The following is a 20,000-nucleotide window of genomic DNA, read 5'->3' on the forward strand; positions in this document are numbered from 1 at the left end:
AAAGGGTAGCAAGCGATTGATATTGTCAGTTTCACGCTATAGAAACCGAGATAAGCTCCGGCACCATGGGCCTGGTGGCTTTGAAGGACTTCTGAATTCAGTTGGTAGAGCACAACTTGCTTCATAAGCAAAGGGAGTGGCTCCAGTTTTATTTTTCGACACCCCTGTTTATCTCTGCTATGGGAGCGATCTAAAGATAGAACGAAGATGACGTCACTCTGGGCTCTGTTATTGTTGTTTTTTTTTTTGTTTTTTTTTTTTTGTTTTTTTTTTTTTGTTTTTTTGCCATCCATGTTTATGAGTAATACGCTTCAACAGTCGTAACGTCACTTCCCCTGTAATGACGCATGGTAACTTAGTAACGGGCTCTAAACTATCGGAACAATGGCGGACGCCCGTATGAAATATTTCTCCGACGAGCATAACGGCGTATTCAGAGGAAACAAAAACATTATAAATCTGATCAGGTTTTGACTTTTACATATTCTGGGTTAAAGTCTTGCTCCAGGCTTTATGGATCTTAAGATGATAAGATGTTCTACTGTTTTTTTTAAGCTGTATTTTTTTTTATGGGGGGGGGGGTATTTTTGTTTATTTCATAGATTGTATGCGCTTGTCTAAGAAGCTCACAATTTTGCCATCCGGAAGTATAGCGGACCAACACACAAAACTATGTGTAACCTTGAACGTTAAAAATCTGGTTATTACAGTTTAATAGTGAGAATTACTCATAAACGCGGATGGCAAAAAGCAATAACAAAGACCTAAGTGACGTCAATTTCATTCTATCTATAGGTAGTATGAGCTTGGCTAAGAAGCTAACAGCATTGCCGGAAGTATAAAGGGCCAAAACACAAAACGGTGTGTAAGCTTGAACGCTTATAATCTGGTTAATACCGTTTAGTGAGAATTACTCATAAACGCGGATGGCAATTAAAAACACAATAACAAAGACCTGAGTGACGTCAACTTCTTTCTATCTATAACGATATCAATATGGGTATAGATAGTATGCACTTGGCTAAGAAGCTCACAAGATTGTCATCCGGAAGTACAACGGACAACACACAAAACCATGTGTAACCTTGAACGTTAAAAGTCTGGTTAATACCGTTTAGTGAGAATTACTCTTAAACGCGGTTGGCAAAAAAAAAAAAAAAAAAAAAAAAAAAAAAAAAAAAAAAAAAACAATAACAAAGACATGAGTGACGTCAACTTCGTTGTCTCTATAACGATATCAATATGGTTATAACATCACACACGTTAAATGACCCAAAGAGTTTACAGACGAATTGAGTTTGTTGACATGAATTATTTGTGTCTTCGTGGGATCCAAATGAATCTGTTGTTAAAGAACCTCCTCACCTCAAACATAAAAGATCTTAAAAGTTTATAGATTCCACGTGTCGAGCGTGCGTCGCATGTTCTTTTGTTTTTCTTTTCCGAAACCTTGCGATGAATTAAACTTGAACTTTAACCTTGAGATTTTATATATTGTCGCAATATCCACTAATAAATAGAGGTGCCTAAATGAGTCAATAATAAAATGGAGATTAAGATAAAGGGAGTAAATCTTACTCATGAATTAACAACATTATTGTTAATTCATGAGTCAGATTTACTCCCTTTATCTCAATCTCCAATATCCACTAAACGTGCTCAACGCGCTTTACAAAATTAGCGTTCTTAGCGGTCTTTACAAAAGATAGTAGACATGTATTGCTGTCCATTTTGCTCAACAAAAACCGATACAAACCGAAGCCATCGTTAACTTATAGATAGTATGCAGATGACGTCACTCAGGCCTTTGTTATGGTTTTTGCCATCCGCGTTTGTGAGTTGTTATCACTAAACTGCATTAACCAGACTATAAAAGTTCATGGTTACACAGAGTTTGTGTGTTGGTCCGTTATACTTCCGGATGGCAATGTTGTGAACTCCTTGGCCAACCGCATTCTATCTATAGCCTGACACTGACCGAAAAATGGCGTCGAAATGCCAGTCTTTTGCCACAAAAGAAAACAAATCGTGAGTTGTATTCAATAGTTCAACCAATGAAATAACTTGTTTCCATGAGCTCTACTAACGACAACTCACTAGGCGGTGCAAAAACCAAATAATGGCGTCAAAATGCCAGTCCTTTTGGATTTCAGTGTCAGGCTATACATGTTAACGATGGCTACGTACAAATTCGCCTTCATAAGGCCTCAAGCCGTGGACTTCGTTAACTCATGGCCTTATTTTGACGAACAGACAGTCCATACATCCAAAAATGATGTCAAAATATGGGTCTTAGCGTAGCCATCGTTAACATATATATATAGCCTGACACTAGAACCCTCTAGGACTGGCAGTTTGACGTCATTTTTTAGGTTTGCTCAAAACGCTTTACATGATGTCCCTAGCCAACAGCAACACGTAACATGTAAGACGAGACATGACACCTGTGAGGCGATATTGCAATTTTTTTTCGACAGAGACAACGCTGTTAACAGCCATGTAGTCATTGAAACCTGAATACGGTTAGAGAATGTGAATAAAGAGCCTTATCCAATGACTCAACTATGCGCTGCTCAGAGCAGAACTCGAACCTTGGACCTTCCAGTCTGAGTCCGAAGGCGAGTATCATACCATCAGTTTGACGGGCGGGTCACATTACTATAGATAGAATGAAGTTGACGTCACTCGGGTTTTTGTGATTGTTCTTTGCCATCCACGTTTATAAGTAATTCTCACTTAACGGTATTATCCTGGCTATAAAAGTTCATGGTTACACACAGTTTTGTGTGTTGGTCCATTATACTTCCGGATGGCAATGGTGTGAGCTTCTTAGCCAAGCGCATACAATCTATACCTTCCCTGCTAAGCAATGCCACATGGGTAGGTACTGCAGTGATACCCACACCGTGCTACCTTAACCCAATAAGTAGCAACAGTGAAAGTGATAGGCCCAGTCTGGTGCTTATCCTTCCAAGACAGATGGACTAACTGATCACTTTCCATCTCTTGTCAAAACACCACTAGCAATACCGTCATTATCAACATCGCAGTCGTCGTCGTCGTCATCATAATCATCAGCAGCAGCATCTTTATCATCATCATCATCATCATCATCATCATCATCATCATCATCATCATCATCATCATCATCATCATCATCACCATCATCATCATCATCATCATCATCATCCCGTTCATCAACATCATCATCATCATCATCATCATCATCATCATCATCATCATCATCATCATCATCATCATTATCATCATCATCATCATCATCATCATCATCACCACCATCATCATCATCATCATCATCATCATCATCATCATCATCACCATCATCATCATCATCATCATCACCATCATCATCATCATCATCACCACCATCATCATCATCATCACCATCATCATCATCATCATCATCATCATCATCATCATCATCACCATCATCATCATCACCACCATCATCACCATCATCATCATCATCATCATCATCATCATCATCATCATCATCATCATCATCATCATCATCATCATCATCATCATCACCACCATCATCATCATCATCACATTCCAGGGGAGTTGGGTCAAATCCACGTATCGCTGATTATCACTGTTTACCTGTCTGAATAATGTTGATATGTGTCATAATATTATGATAGGTGTATGTACATTTTGATGAATTATTATTACTATCAGATAAACAGGATTGCCTAACAAATGCATTTATGTGGGTATAATATGTGTGTGAGTGTTTGTATGTATTTTGTTTGTGTGTGTATGTGTTCATGTGTGTGTGTTTGTATGTATGTGTGTTTGTGTGTGTATGCGTTCATGTGTGTGTGTGTTTGTGTGTATGTTTGTTTGTGTTTGTGTATGTGTTCATGTGTGTGTGTTTGTATGTATGTTTGTGTATTTATGCGTTCATGTGTGTGTGTGTGTTTGTATGTATGTGTGTTTGTGTGTGTATGCGTTCATGTGTGTGTGTGTGTGTGTTTTGCTAGGTAGGTGGTTGAACAGGAAATGAAGTGAAAAATGATTTAATGAAAGACAGATTGTACAAAATCAAATCCTCTCGTTTTCCGATGTGGGCGAAGGGAGAAAGTTGAGTGCCTCGTGGATGAAGATCTTCAATCTTATTTTATTAAAATTGAAGCTACCTTTTTAGAGCTAAAAAGCTCAGCCCCACCTTAGCAACTATAGGAAATTCGTCGCGTTCGTTACGATACAACCAACATTTTTCTTATTCAAATTTCTCTTGTATATTATACAATTTAAAGAAAATGAAGAGTGTGTTGTAGAGCATATTTTACAAAAGAATTTATTCATCTTTAGAACTTACTGGTTAATTTTCCATGCCCACGAGTCATTGATCACATTGTAAAATGTTGACCCAAATGATGTACGTAATAAAAAGTGTTCGAAATATCCGACATCACAATTTGGTGTTTCCGTTTATCCCAAATTCTCTCCCTTAGTTGTGTCCAAAACAGTGACCACTCTTAGGAGGATAGCACACATGTAAACATTACTATAGATAGAATGCGCTTGGCCATGGAGTTCACAACATTGCCATCCGGAAGTATAACGGACCAACACACAAACACTGTGTAACCATGAACGTTTATAGTCGGGTTAATACAGTTTAGTGAGAACAACTCACAAACGCGGATGGCAAAAACAATAACAAAGGCCTGAGTGACGTCATCTGCATACTATCTATAGTATGCGCTTGGCTAAGAAGCTCATAACATTGCCGTCCGGAAGTATAACGGACCAACACACAAAACTGTGTGTATCCATGAACGTTTATAGTCGGGTTAATACAGTTTAGTGAGCATTACTCATAAACGTGAGTTGCAAAGAAACAACAACAAAGACCTGAGTGACGTCATCTTCATTTTATCTATAGATAGTATTAAGTTGACGCAGTCATTCAGCTCTATGTTATTGCTTTTTGTAATCCACGTTTATGAGTAATTCTCACTAAACTGTATTAACCAGACTATTAAACATTCAAGGTTACACATAGTTTTGTATGTTGGTCTGTTAAACTTCCAGATGGCAATGTTGTGAGTTTCTTAGCCGAATGCAAAATGATGGTCAGGTGCTTTCAACCTGAGATTCTCTATAGATAGTATGCGCTTGGCTAAGAAGCTTACAACATTGCCGTCCGGAAGTATATCGGACCAACACACAAAACTGTGTGTATCCATGAACGTTTATAGTTGGATTAATACAGTGTAGTGAGCATTACTCATAAACGCAGATGGCAAAAAACAACAACAAAGACCTGAGTGACGTCATCTAAGAAATATCTGTAGCGCAATATTGCGGCTATGTGGTCTAGTGGTATGACACTCGCTTTCGGATAGGAAGGTCCTGGGTTCAAGCCTCGCTTGATTCCTTGGAAAAGGCTCTTTACTCACATTCTCTCCCCGTACTCAGGTGTAAAATGAGTACCTGGCCGTTAACAGCGTTTTCTCTGTCCGAAAAATAAATTAATATCGCCTTACAGACGTCATCATGTCTTGTCCTAAATGCTAAATGTTGCTGTTTAACAGGGACCCCTTGAAAAGCGCTTTGAGCACGGTTAGTGGATATTGCGCTGTATAAAAGCTCATTATTGAATGTATGTCCTAGAACATCTTAGCAGGGGATCGGTCACAAGCCAGAAGCAATATTTAACATGCAGGACAAAACAAGGCACCTGTAAAGCACTATTGCAACTCTTTTTGATCAAAGACTACGTTGTACTCAGAAAAGTACTCATTGCGGTGAGACAATGTGAGTATAGATAGAATGCGCTTGGCCAAGGAGTTCACAACATTGCCATCCGGAAGTATAACGGACCAACACACAAACTCTGTGTGACCATGAACTTTTATAGTCTGGTTAATACAGTTTAGTGAGAACAACTCACAAACGCGGATGGCAAAAACAATAACAAAGGCCTGAGTGACGTCATCTGCATACTATCTATAGAGCTTGTTTCTCCAAATTTCACCCTTGCCATGTCCAGAGTGGGACTTGAACCAGTTTATAGATAGAATGCGCTTGGCCAAGGAGTTCACAACATTGCCATCCGGAAGTATAACGGACCAACACACAAATTCTGTGTAACCATGAACTTTTATAGTCTGGTTAATACAGTTTAGTGAGAACAACTCACAAACGCGGATGGCAAAAACAATAACAAAGGCCTGAGTGACGTCATCTGCATACTATCTATACACGGCTTCTATAGAGCAATATTATTTAAATATCCAAGAAGTTCTTTACAGTGAGTCATAAGCCAGGAGCAACATTTGACATGTAGGACAAAACTAGACACCGTTAAATATGCACTATTATATTTTTTGTTCATCAAAAACAACGTTCTAATCAGGAGAGTACTCATTTTACACCTGAGTGCTGTGAGACAATGTGAGTATAGAGCTTGTTTCTCCAAATTTCACCCTTGCCATGTCCAGAGTGGGACTTGAACCAGTGACCTACAAGTCTTCTATATAGATAGAATGCGCTTGGCCAAGGAGTTCACAACATTGCCATCCGGAAGTATAACGGACCAACACACAAACTCTGTGTAACCATGAACTTTTATAGTCTGGTTAATACAGTTTAGTGAGAACAACTCACAAACGCGGATGGCAAAAACAATAACAAAGGCCTGAGTGACGTCATCTGCATACTATCTATACTCATTTTACACTTGAGTGGGGTGAGACAATATGAGTATAGAGCTTGTTTCTCTCCAAAATGTCACCATTGCGCTGCACAGAAAGGGACTTGAACCAGTGATCTAACAGTCAGAAGGCGAGTGTTATACCACAATATCACAAACAGAATGTTACTAAACATAGATTTCCAAAGATAGCCATGAGTTACGACATTGTCCAATTATGGCGTTTACATAATTTCTGAGCCCTTTCTAAGGTCAACATCACCATCCTTTATCGGTCTGTGTCTGTGTGTGTGTGGGGGGGGGGGGGGGGGGGGGGTGAGGGTGCAACACCAATCTACATAATGAATAACCTCACAACTCAACAGAAGATCATAAAAATGCAAGAAAGTTAGGTCTGCAAATTGCGATAGTTGGAGGAACTATAGATAGTTCGAAGATGACGTCACTCAGGTCTTTATTATTGTTTTTTGCCATCCGCGTTTATGAGTAATGCTCACTGAACTGTAATTAACTCGACTATAAACGTTCATGGATACACACAGCTTTCTTTGTTGGTCCGCTTTACTTCCGGATGGCAACGTTATAAGCTTCTTAACTAAGCACATACTATCAATAATACATTTTTTTGCGAAGTCATTGAATGGGCAAGATCTATAGATAGTTCGAAGATGACCTCACTCAAGCCTTTGTTATTGTATTTTGCCATCCGCGTTTGTGAGTGATACTCACTAAACTGTATTACCCCGACTATAAAAGTCCATGGTTACACATAGTTTTGTGTGTTGGTCCGTTATACTTCCGAATGGCAATGAGCTTCTTAGCCAAGCGCATACTATCTATATTACATTTCCATGTTCTCGAGGTCATTGGTCACATTACAAAGTGTGCTCAAAATGACCCACGTAGTGAAAAGTGTTCACAATTTAAGAAATATCCAACGCTACAATTGGTCATTTTGCTCAGCATGACTCATGGGTATGTTTACAACTTTCATAAACAAAGTATCGTATTTAGATGCATTGAGAAATATCCAATCGTTGTACAGCAACAAATCATGTGATTGGTGACTAGGTTGGACGAAAACATGAATATAGCTCGCTCCCATTTAGAATGTGTTACCAGGATGAGGGTTATTTTAATCAATTGATATTTGAAGGACGAGTTTTCTGACCAAAATTTTACATAATATGTGTTTTCCAGAGGACGTCAGTTTTATCCCCGATTTGCCTTTGAATGCATAGATGACGCGCGTTTGGCTAAGAAACTCACACCAATGCCATCCGGAAGTGTAACGGACCAACACAGAACACTATGTATACATTTGAACGGCTTATATAGATAGTATGCGCTTGGCTAAGAAGCTCATAACATTGCCATCCGGAAGTAGAACGGCCCAACACACAAAACTGTGTGTGTCCATGAACATTTATAGTCAGGTTAACTCACTCAATCCTAGAGATTTTTGCTACTTTTCAGAATTGGAAAAAAATGTATTAAAAATGAGCATGTACATAGATCTAGGACTTCATAGCAGATGTCACTGACATAGATGGTTTTATTCAACTATCATTAACATGTAAAAACTAAAAACATTAGCTTTGATACAACGCCTATAATTTGTCTTAGAAAAATGTAATAAATAGAGCATGGGGTAAAAGTAACCCGGGTGAACTACGGAAATAGTCGGTGTTAGGGTTGAGTGAGTTAATACAGTTCAGTGAGCATTACTCATAAACGCGGATGGCGAAAAACAATAACAAAGACCTGAGTGACGTCATCTTTGAACTATCTTTAGTCTGGTTAATACAGTTTAGTGAGAATTAATCATAAACATGGATGGCAAAATAAAAAAAAAAAAAAAAAAAAAAACGATACCAAGACCCGTGTGATGCTCAATGCACGTTATAGACAGTGTGCGCTTGGCTTAGAAACTCACAACATTGCCATCCTGAAGTATAACGGACCAACATACAAAACTGTGTATCCATGAACGTTATTTAGTCAGGTTAATACAGTCCAGTGAGCATTACTCATAAACGTGGATGGCAAAAAACAATAACAAAGACGTGAGTGACGTCATCTTTGAAATATCTATAAATAAATATAGATAAAATGAAATTGAAGTCACTCCGGTCTTTGGTATTGTTTTTTGCCATCCGCGTTATGAGTAATTCTCACTAAACTGTATTAACCAGACTATACACGTTAAAGGTTACACATAGTTTTGTGTGTTGGTCCGTCATACTTCCGGATGGCAAACTAAGCCAAGCGCACACTATCAATACAAAATTTACATATATAAAACGTATACCACAATGATATCAAAAGCAGCAGTGTAGAGTAGATTCAGGTCAAACCGGACACGGGTCAAACCGGACGCTACACGACTCGATGTCGAATTTCCTTTCGTTTTGTTTTTCCCCCGGTGCATATTTCTAGTAACTAAGCACACGTCTCTTGTGACGTTTTTCCTGCCGTTTCAATGAGTGCAATCAAGGAGAAGTCAAAGAACTGTGTTTTCATCGAGATATTTCTCACAAAACGTAAGTATCCCGTTCTTTGTTATGGGTTGCAAGGTGTGCAAGGAAGTTGCTATTTAAGCTATTTATACGTTTTTATTAAGGAGTTTCGGCTCAACCACTGCACTACATGCTATTTTAGGATCGTTTGATTGTGGTTAGATCGTCTGACGATGTCCGGTTTTCATTTTAGCTCCAGTGGGGGGGGTGTCCGGTTTGACCAAAGAAAATTTAAACGATTCAGGTGAAACCGGACGGGTTGATTAAGTTGTTTATTATTATTCTAGACGTCTATAATATTATTTGTTGCAATGCTTTCCTTGTATTTCTGTTGACCGGCCTATGTTTATCATGATTATTATTATTATTAGAAAATTAGGGAGGCCTTCCGAAAGCCTCTACACCTACATCCCCAGTATTATAATGTTTTGGGAGGGGGGAAACTTTTTTTATAATGTTCTGGTAGGGGGTTTGGGAGGGGGGAGACTTTAAAAATAAAACTTTTCCCCCTCCCAAACCCCCTACTAGAACATTATAAAAAAATACTGGGGATGTAGGAGCTTTCGGAAGGCCTCCCTAAAATTATATTATGTTCACCATTGTAAAGGAAAATTTACATTATTAGACTAGCCAGTCTATGAAAATGAAGATCAAATATCTAAATAAAGTTAATTTTTTCACATTGTTACAGGCACCAAGATGCCGCGATCAAAGTACACTGACAAGAGTGTGGATGCTGCACTTGATGCCATCCGCACAAAAAATCTTTCATTCCGCCAGGCCGCTGCGACCTACTCTGTCCCGAAATCAACCCTGATGGACAAGATGGCCGGAAAATACCCCGTCCATAGGGTATCTCATACAGTGTTGGCCACAGAGGAGGAGAAAAAAACTTGTCAAATGGATGGTGGCCTGTGCCAGGGCAGGTGAAGGGAAGGACAGGGAGCAGCTGTGCCTGGAGGTGCAAAGAATAATTAATGCTGAAGGCAGAGAGACCCCCTTCAAAAACAACAAGCCAGGATATTACTGGTACAAAGCATTCATGGAGAGACACAAGGGGGAGGTGCGGGAGAGAAAAGCGATGTCCCTTGGGGAACAACGCGCCCAGGTATCAGAAGGAAAGATACGTGGGTGGTTCCACACCATGCGGACATCGCTAATGTCAAATGGCATCGACATTACCAAGGTCCCCCCCCCCCCCCCCCCAGCAACGTCTTCAATTGCGACGAGACTGGCTTCCCTTTCTACCTGGGAGGTTCAGTCATCATTGCAGGCATTTCTTCCAAGCACCCCTATCAAGTCGGCTCCGATAACAAAACCCAAGTGACGGTGCTCGGAAGGGGAAGGGCAAGAAGAGGAGAGTGGAAGAAAGAGTGGAGTCTAGTGCAGAGGATGATGATACGATGGTTGTGTATGATGACAGGTCGGACGTTGAGATGGATATGGATGAGTTATGTGGTGTGAATGACAAAGATGAACGTTTATGTGATTTTTGTGGAAGTGATAGGAACCTGGATGGATGGATTTGGTGCAAGTGTGGGAGGTGGTACCACAGAGGATGTACTGGCAGAGAGAGAGAGAGAGAGAGAGAGAGAGAGAGAGAGAGAGATAGAGAGAGAGAGAGAGAAGATACTGGGGATGAGTGAGGAGAAGATCAGTGTTTTCACGTTTGTTTGTACATTGTGCAAGTGACATGTTGCGTTATGATTATGTACCCTATAAATTGTTTTGAATAAATTATTTTTGTCTTTCTCTGGTGAAAATGAACATAAAGGTGTTTATTTATCTATCTAGACGTCTAGATCTAGTCTAGCTATTTATGAAAATATATGGCAGTCGTTTTGGGGGAAGGAAACATTCTGCCAATTTATGGAAAGAGTCCTTCAAAGTCCTTGGAATGCTGGAATCGAACCCTAAATTGACCAATGACCCGGCAGATATTTTACAAACTGAGCCTATGGATCTGTTGTAACTGTTTATGAATTGAAAACTATTAAAAAAACAAAAGAAAACAGAGTTTTTCAACATCCGTGAAGGGTGTCCGGTTTGCCCAAGTTGGGTGTCCGGTTGGACCTTAACGTTCCATAAGTGTCCGGTAGTACCACAATGTCACGAATAACATTTTGCGTCGAGAACATGGAAAAGACTGCTTAGGGTGCAAAATCGGCTTGTTCACCTGAAACCGGCCACTTGAGCGTTACATTTTACGACATCACTATACAGCATTGGTCTTATTTCTGGCCAGCAGTCTTCCATTCTCTGAGACGACCACAGATAAGGCTTGTGTGTCCGGTAAGCCTGAATCTACTGTATGTAATATCGTATCAATATCATGAAAATGTAACGGTACAAAGGAGTGCTTTAACACTCTAATGACCTCACCTTTAGATAGTACGAAGTTGACGTCACTCAGGTCTTTGTTATTGTTTTTTGCCATCCGCGTTTGTAAGTAATGAACTGTATCAACCCGATATTCACGGATGCACATAGTTTTGTGTGTTGGTCCGTTATACTTCCGGATGGCAATTTTGTGTACTCCTTAGCCAAGTGCATACTACCTACATTATTATTTCATATCAAAATGATTTTTTTTAAATGACTGTTTTTCTTTTAATTTAACGATTTGACATTAAGAATTATCATTGTGCCCATAATTTCAATTCAAGTCAAGGTCTATTTTGAGTATAGATGGTATGCGCTTGGCTAAGAAGCTCATAACATTGCCATCCGAAAGTATAAGTAAAACGGACCAACACATAAAACGATGTGTAACCATGGTCGTTTATTATCAGATTAATACAGTTTAGTGAGAATTACTCATAAACGCGGATGGCAAAAAACGATAACAAAGACCTGAGTGACATCAACTTTGAACTATCTAAAGGTCAGGTCATTAGATAGGTTTTAAATCATTGTTAAAGCACTAGACCTTTGTACCGTTACATTTTCATGATATTGATACGATATTACATACACTGCTGCTATTGATATCACTGTGGGGAAGACAAAGGGAAGAGCCAATCAACGTAAAATCTCTCCGCCGCCAACCTCCCCCCCCCCCCCCCCCCCCCCCCCCCACCATTCCCACCTACCAACTCCTGTAAGTCTTTAATTGAGATGTGGGGACATGCACATACTAATAATTCATCGCCTGACGGAGGAGCAATTAGGTGAAATATCCCAGGCACTTTTTGCCTTCACTAAATAAATTCCGGTACGCATCAAAACGACTATGTGCGGCTATGTGGTCTTGTGGGATGACACTCGCTTTCGGATCGAAAGGTCCTGGGTTCGAACTTCTCGCTCGGCGCATTGTTGAGTCCTTGGAAAAATGCTCATTACTCACATTCTCTCACCGTACTCAGGTGTAAAATGAGTACGTGGCCGTTGACAGTGTTGTCTCTGTCAGAAAAAAAAATGGTAATATCGCCTTTAAGGCGTCGTGCTTCGTTCTACATTTTACGTGTTGCTGTTGGTCAGGGACCCCTTGTAAAGCGCTTTGAGCACATTTAGTGGATATTGTGCTATATAAAATCTCATTCTTTAAAGCTCATCAAAACACTTCCGTACTCTAAAAATCACGTATCTAAAAATTTGAGCCAGCAAACTCGCCCTTCAAATATGGAACAATTATCTTTTTAAAAATGACAGTAGCATTTATATATATATATATATATATATATATATATATATATATATATATATATATATATATATATATATATATATATATATATAATTTTGCTCTGCTCCATTGCTTTAGCAATGTCAATAAAGGCACCTATCCGTTACATTTTTGCCAAACTGCCTGGTCTGCCGAAGCGGTAATGAGTTACAGGTTATAATTAGTGGCCATCACAAGCACACCCCCCCCCCCCCCCACAATCCCCATGCCTTCTGTTTCTGTATTTGTTTTATCGCTTCACCCTGTATGCTCTATCTCCTATCTCTCTATCACTTTCTTTCCCTATTTTTCTTCTGCTCTTATCAATTTACTTAATCACCATCCTCCTTCTCCCACCCCATCCTTCCCTATCCTTAAAATCCCTCGCACCTTTTCTCTCTCTCTCTCTCTCTTTCTCTCTCTCTCTCTCTCTCTCTCTCTCTCTCTCTCTCCTTCTCTCTCTCTCTTTTTTTCTCTTTCTCTCCCTCTCTCTCTCTCCCCCCTCTCTCTCTCTCTCTCTCTCTCTCTCTCTCTCTCTCTCTCTCTCTCTCTCTCTCTCTCCCTTTTAAAAAACGAAAGACAAAGAACCAATTTTTTAAATTCAGTTCCTGTTTCTGTCACACAATTATCAAATTATCAATGTTAATATTTTATTTATAATAAAGACATTTGTTAATTAACAAGCATATTATCGTTTAAAACAAAGAAAACAAACACCCCCCCCCCCCCACCCACCCACCCGCCCCCCTTTAATAAAAACAAAACAAACAAACAAAACCAAATAAAAGAAAAACAAAAACAAAAACAAAAAACACACAGCAAAATAACAAAACAAAAAAAAGATAGAAAGTCCTTGACCCCCGGGGTTCAGTTGGGATGAAACAGCTCTCTATTCCCTTTTGTGTATTGTTTATTTCTTTATCTGTCTACCATAATTTCACTCTGCCGTTGTATTTGAGCACCTGCACGTCAGAGTGATTGTGTGTATGTATGTATGTGTGTATGTGAGTGTGAGTATGTGTGTATGTGTGTTTGTTAAAAGAGAAGGGGTGGCCTTTGTCTATGTTCATTATTTATGTTCCTATAAATGCAACTTAGTGTTTTCTGGCTTCATTGCACGTCTCAAAAACGTTACCTGAGACTGTTATTGCCCATTTACAGGTAGACGTTCTAGACAAAGGGATACGAATCACAGATATGCCATACATACTCTGAACCCCCCCCCCCCCCAAACCAGCACCCCCCAACGCCCCCAACCCCCCCCCCCCAAAAAAAAAAATTAATTAAAAAAAACACCCCCCCCCCTTCCCAAAAAAAAAACAAAAACAAAAACAAAACAAAAAACGAAAAAAGAAAACAAACAAAAAACAAAAAAAAAAAAACAAACAAAAAACAAAACCCAAAAAAAAAAACAAAACATTTGGTCAGAAGAGTCGTCTTTAGAATATTGACCGATTAAAATGACCCCTCATCTCGTCCAAAACAATCAAACACGGGACTTGAAGAAAGGTTATTCTACCATTTCAAAGAAGTCCCTGGTTTGAGCGTTTTTTGACCAGATCAGGATCCTTTAAATCGGTTGATATTTGAAGGCTGATTTTTCTGGCCAAAATTATAAAACTTTTTTTTTTCTTTTTTTTTTTTCGGAATACAGCAGCAGAGATGTCTGACTCTACTGCTGCTAAGAGTTAATGTAACATACTCACAACGCCTGCCAGCCGGATAAAGCGTACCGACACACAAAACTATGTGTATGTTTATGGTCTGATCGATATAACTTAATGAGAACTAATCATTGAAATGGCTAACTAAAAACAATAAGAAAGAGCTGAGTGATGTCAACTATCTTCTTTCTAACCCGCTTTGAGCGTAGCCATTTAGCCATCGTCACCTTCGAGCCTGACACTAGAACCCTCTTGGACTTTCAGTTTGTCTTCATTTTTAAGGCTTGTGTAGCGTCTAGTGAGTTGTCGTTAGTACAGCTCATGGAAACAAGTTATTTCATTGATTGAACTATTGAATACAACTCACGATTTGTTTTCTTTTGTGGCCAAAGAGTGTCTTTTGACCTAATATTTTGGTCAGTGTCGGGTGATAAGTTCAGGATGGCTATGCTTTGAGACGGTTGGTCAAATATCAACATAACCAAAGTCTCAATTTTTTTTTTTTGTTTAACAAATTCAATTTCTATCATTTAAACTGGCTATACCCGTCATAATATCTTTTTGATATGGTGGGTCAACTTTTTCACCAGAGATATCAATCTCTGTGGGGAAAATTCGCTTCAACAGTCATGACGTCACTTCCCTCGTAATGACGCATGGTAACATAGTAACTGTCTCTAAACTATCAGAACAATGGCCGACACCCTTATGAAATATTTCTCCGACGAGCATAAAAGTTTATCCAGAGGAGAAAAACATTATAAATCTGATCATGTTTTGACTTTTCTACATTCTGATCACATGACATATGAAAAGTTCTAGCCAGCATGAAGAATAAAAAGTACCGATTTTCTTTGTTTAGAACCGCGCTGCTTGCCGTTGCTGGTCAACGTGGCATCAGACTATTGAATCCAGTTTAGTGGGATGTTTTATTAACCTAGATCCAGGCACGCCCACACATCATCCACCAATTCTATCCTGTCCTCCCAATACTCTTCAACAGTCGTAACGTCACTTCCTTCCCAATGACGCATGGTAACTTAGTAACACTGGCTCTAAACTATCGGAACAATGGTGGACGCCGTATGAAATATTTCTCCGGCGAGCATAAAAACGCATCCAGAGGAAAAAAAAACCCATAAATTTGATCATGTTTTGACTTTTACATATTCTGATCACAAGGCATATGAAACGTTCTAGCCAGCATGAAGAGTAAAAAGTAATGATTTTCTTTGTTTAGAACCAAGATGGCCGCCGTTGCCGGGCGGCGTGACATCAGACTACTGAATCCAATTCCTCGGAAATAAAATCTCTGAAATTATCACGCCCGTCGTCTCCCTCACCAAAATACAAATGAAAATTTAATGACGAAAATTTAATGTTGACTTCAAAATGGGTCCATTAAATTGAAAACCAACACTTAATTTTTTAGGTAGCTCTATTATTTTAAAATACACTGTACAATTTACACGCGGAGACAAATCCAAAATCTTTACAACACATTATTTTAAATCATGCGGTATTTTTAAATTCATTATAAGGGCAGTTTAAACATAGAACAATTTGGGATTTATAACCAAAGAGTCCAAAGGTATAAATCTTTCCAAAAGTGCAATTGGATTCAACAGACTGATGTCACGTCGCCCAGCAACGGCGAGCAGCGTGTTTCTACACAAAGAAAAGCAGTACATTTTATTCTTCATGCTGGCTAGAACTTTTTCTCTAGTCACGTGATCAGAATGTATAAAAGTCAAAACATGATCAGATTTATAATGATCTTCTCCTCCTCCGGATACAGTTTTATGCTCGTCGGAGAAGTATTTCATAAGGGCGTCCGCCATTGTTCCGATAGTTTAGAACCAGTTACTAAATTACTATACGTCATTACGAAGGAAGTGACGTCACGACTGTTGAAGCCTATTTAGTGGGATGTTTTATGAACCTAAACCCAGGCACGCCCACATATGATCCATCAATTCTGTCCTGTCCTCCCAATTCCTCGGAAATAAAATCTCTGAAATTATCACGCACGTCGCATCCCTCACCCAAACACAAATACAAATATAATGACGAAAATTTAATTTTGACTTCAAAATGAGTCCATTAAATTCAAAACCAAAACTTAATTTTTAGGTAACTCTATTATTTTAAAAGTACTCCCATGTAAAATTTACCCGCGGAGACAATTTCAAATTTTATAACACATTCTTCTATAGATAGTCTGAAGTTGACGTCACTCAGGTCTTTGTTATTGCATTTTGCCATCCGCGTTTATGAGTAGTTCTCACTAAACTGTATTAACAAGACTATAAGCGTTCAAGGTTACTCACAGTCCTGTGTGTTATTCCGTCATACTTCTGGATGGCAATGTTGTGAACTTCTGAGCCAAGCGCATACTATCTATATCACGCGGCATTTTATAACTTACAAGGACAGTTTTAACATGGGACTGTTTGGGATTTATAACCAAAGACTCCAAAGGTATAAATTATTCCAAAAGTGCAATTGACTGGGAGCTCCATAACTTAAAATATGAATATGATGATTAAATTTTTAATTGATATTTTTGATTCTTATGATGAAAAAGATGAATCACAGTTATGATCATATCTGGGAATGTTTGACCTAAACCTTTCCTTTTAAAAGTATTTGACCTAAGCAACCCGTATTATGATATATATATATATATATATATATATATATATATATATGTGTGTGTGTGTGTGTGTGTGTGTGTGTGTGTAACCTTAAACGTTTATAATCTATTTAATACAATTTAGAGAGAATAAATCATAAAAATGACTGGCTCAGAAAACAACAACAAAGAACTGAGTGAAGTCAATTTCGTTCCTCTATTGAATTAAGGTCTGATCCATAACAATGTAAACATCTTGTAACATCCCTGGATATGGAGATGACAGTTACACTTTTGACATACATCAAAGAAGTCTGGTTTTGATCTCGATATTATAATCGCCCAGACGACGCATCGATTATCGATATAGCCAGTGGTTATTATTGTCGTGAACTTCAACATTGTTAAAATACTATTTCATTTTATCAAAGAGTTAAAAATCAAGAAGAGAAAAGTAAAAAAAAAAACCAACAAACTTGAGCTGTTATACAAAGCAATATCCACTAAACGTGCTCTAGGCGCTTTAAATGGGACCTTTACACAACAGAAAGATGTATGTTCGGACTAGATCGAGGCACGATGCCCCGTTAGGAGATAAAACTGGTTTTACAAAAAAAATAATATAACCCATGCACTTCCGTTGCAGCATCTTGAAACATCGTCGCCAAGCGCGGCCTCCGTAAACCCATGGCCTGATACCGTACTTACCTCCAACTGACGACAAAAGACAGGTCTTTGGCGACAAAAGACTACAACTCATGAGTTGTATTCAACAGTTCAACCAATGGGATCACTTGTTTCATTGACCACCACTAAAGACATCTCACTAGGCTGTCCACATACCTAAAAATGACGTCAAAATATGGGTCTTAGTGTTAGAGCGTCATCATTCTTAAGTTATAGCCTGACACAAGAACCGGAGCCATAGTTAACATATAGATAGTTCGAAGATGACGTCACTCATGTCTTTGTTATTGTTTTTTTTGTCATCCGCGATTATGAGTAATGCTCACTGAACTTTATTAACCAGACTATTAACGTTCATGGATACACACAGTTGTGTGTGTGTTGGTCCGTTATACTTCCGGATGGCAATGTTATGAGCTTCTTAGCCAAGTGCATACTATCTATAGATAGAATGCGCTTGGCCAAGGAGTTCACAACATTGCCATCCGGAATTATAACGGACCAACACACAAACTCTGTGTAACCATGAACTTTTATAGTCTGGTTAATACAGTTTAGTGAGAACAACTCACAAACGCGGATGGCAAAAACAATAACAAAGGCCTGAGTGACGTCATCTTTGAACTATCTATAGCCTGACACTAGAACTGTGGCCTTCGTAAAGTTATTGCCTGACACTGACCAAAAAATGACGTCAAAATGCCAGTCTTCTGCCACAAAAGAAAACAAATCGTGAGTTGTATTCAATAGTTCAACCAATGAAATAACTTGTTTCCATGAGCACTACTAACGACAACTCACTAGGCGTTGCAAAAACCAAATAATGACGTCAAACTGCCAGTCCTTTTGGATTTCGGTGTCAGGCTATGCACCGCCTAGTGAGTTGTCGTTAGTAGAGCTCATGGAAACAAGTTATTTCATTGGTTGAACTATTGAATACAATTCATGATTTGTTTTCTTTTGTGGCCATTTTGACGTTATTTTTTGGTCAGTGCCAGCGTAGCCATCGTTAACTTAAGTGAAAAATATTCACAGTTTGAGAAATATCCAGCATCACAATACTCTTCAACAGTCGTAACGTCACTTCCTTCAAAATGACGCATGGTAGCTTAGTAACACTGGCTCTAAACAGTCGGACAATGGCGGACGCCGTATGAAATATTTCTCCGGCGAGCATAAAAGTGTAACCAGAGGGGAAACAAACCCATAAATTTGATCATGTTTTGACTTTTACACATTCTGATCACAAGATATATGAAAAGTTCTATCAAGCATGAAGAATAAAAAGTACCGATTTTCTTTGTTTAGAGCCACGATGGCCGCGTTGCTGGGCGACGTGACATCAGACTATTGAATCCAATTGGAGGAGCTTGGTTCTAAACAAAGAAAACCAGTATTTTTTATTCTTCATGCGGGAGAGAACTTTTCACATGTCATGCGATCAGAATGTATAAAAGTCAAAAAATGATTTATAATGACTTATAATGTTTTTCTCCTCTGGATACACTTTTATGCTCGTCGGAGAAGTATTTCATAAGGGTGTCCGCGATTGTTCCGATAGTTTAGAACCAGTTACTAAGTTACTATGTGTTATTACGAGGGAAGTGACGTCACGACTGTTGAAGCATATTGGTCAATTCGCTCAGGCGTGACTTATGGGTATTTATGTAAATAGGTACTGCTTTTTGACGCTTTAAAACGTTTCTATTTTTTTATCTCTAAAAAATAACGACCTTTACCAGATAACTGCCGCTCTCTGGAAAAACTCGGTATTTAAATATTTGACCAGAAAACTCGTCCTCCAATCTCGATCGATTGAAACGACCCCCATTTTGACAACAAAAAAAAACAACCCTCAAATATGGGACTTCAGTAAGACTTCACGAAGTCTCAGGTTCGAAATTTCTTGCCAAGAAGAGGGTCATTTTAAACAAGTTTTCTGGCCAAATTTTTAAATACGAGTTTTTCAAGTGCACGGGGGTTAACGGGTTAATAAGAAACTATTTTCATGACGTCAATCAAACAATGAATTTCATCAATCATTTAGAATTCCAAACTAAAAAAAAAAGGATATGGGCGAGGACGAATTTGTTTAAATGTCTTTCCCAAGGGTATATCCGATGATGTATGTATTCGATTTTGA

At 38.8% G+C, this 20,000-nt stretch overlaps 1 protein-coding gene and 1 long non-coding RNA gene across 3 annotated transcripts in view; one reads left to right on the top strand and one right to left on the bottom strand.

Annotated features, from left to right (window-relative positions):
- LOC144957782 (uncharacterized) overlaps positions 1-20,000 on the bottom strand; it is a 56,096-nt gene that overhangs the window by 31,829 nt on the left and 4,267 nt on the right. The window contains exon 2 of the long non-coding RNA XR_013642206.1: positions 17,879-18,013. This is a non-coding gene — a long non-coding RNA (uncharacterized LOC144957782). The remainder of the gene's footprint in view (positions 1-17,878; positions 18,014-20,000) is intronic.
- LOC144957779 (acid-sensing ion channel 1-like) overlaps positions 1-20,000 on the top strand; it is a 306,131-nt gene that overhangs the window by 13,969 nt on the left and 272,162 nt on the right. The window lies entirely within an intron of this gene.

Source organism: Berghia stephanieae, chromosome 12, assembly GCF_034508935.2.
Source record: "Berghia stephanieae isolate SIO BIC M18660-M18661 chromosome 12, UCSD_Bste_1.3, whole genome shotgun sequence".
NCBI lineage: Eukaryota > Metazoa > Mollusca > Gastropoda > Nudibranchia > Aeolidiidae > Berghia > Berghia stephanieae.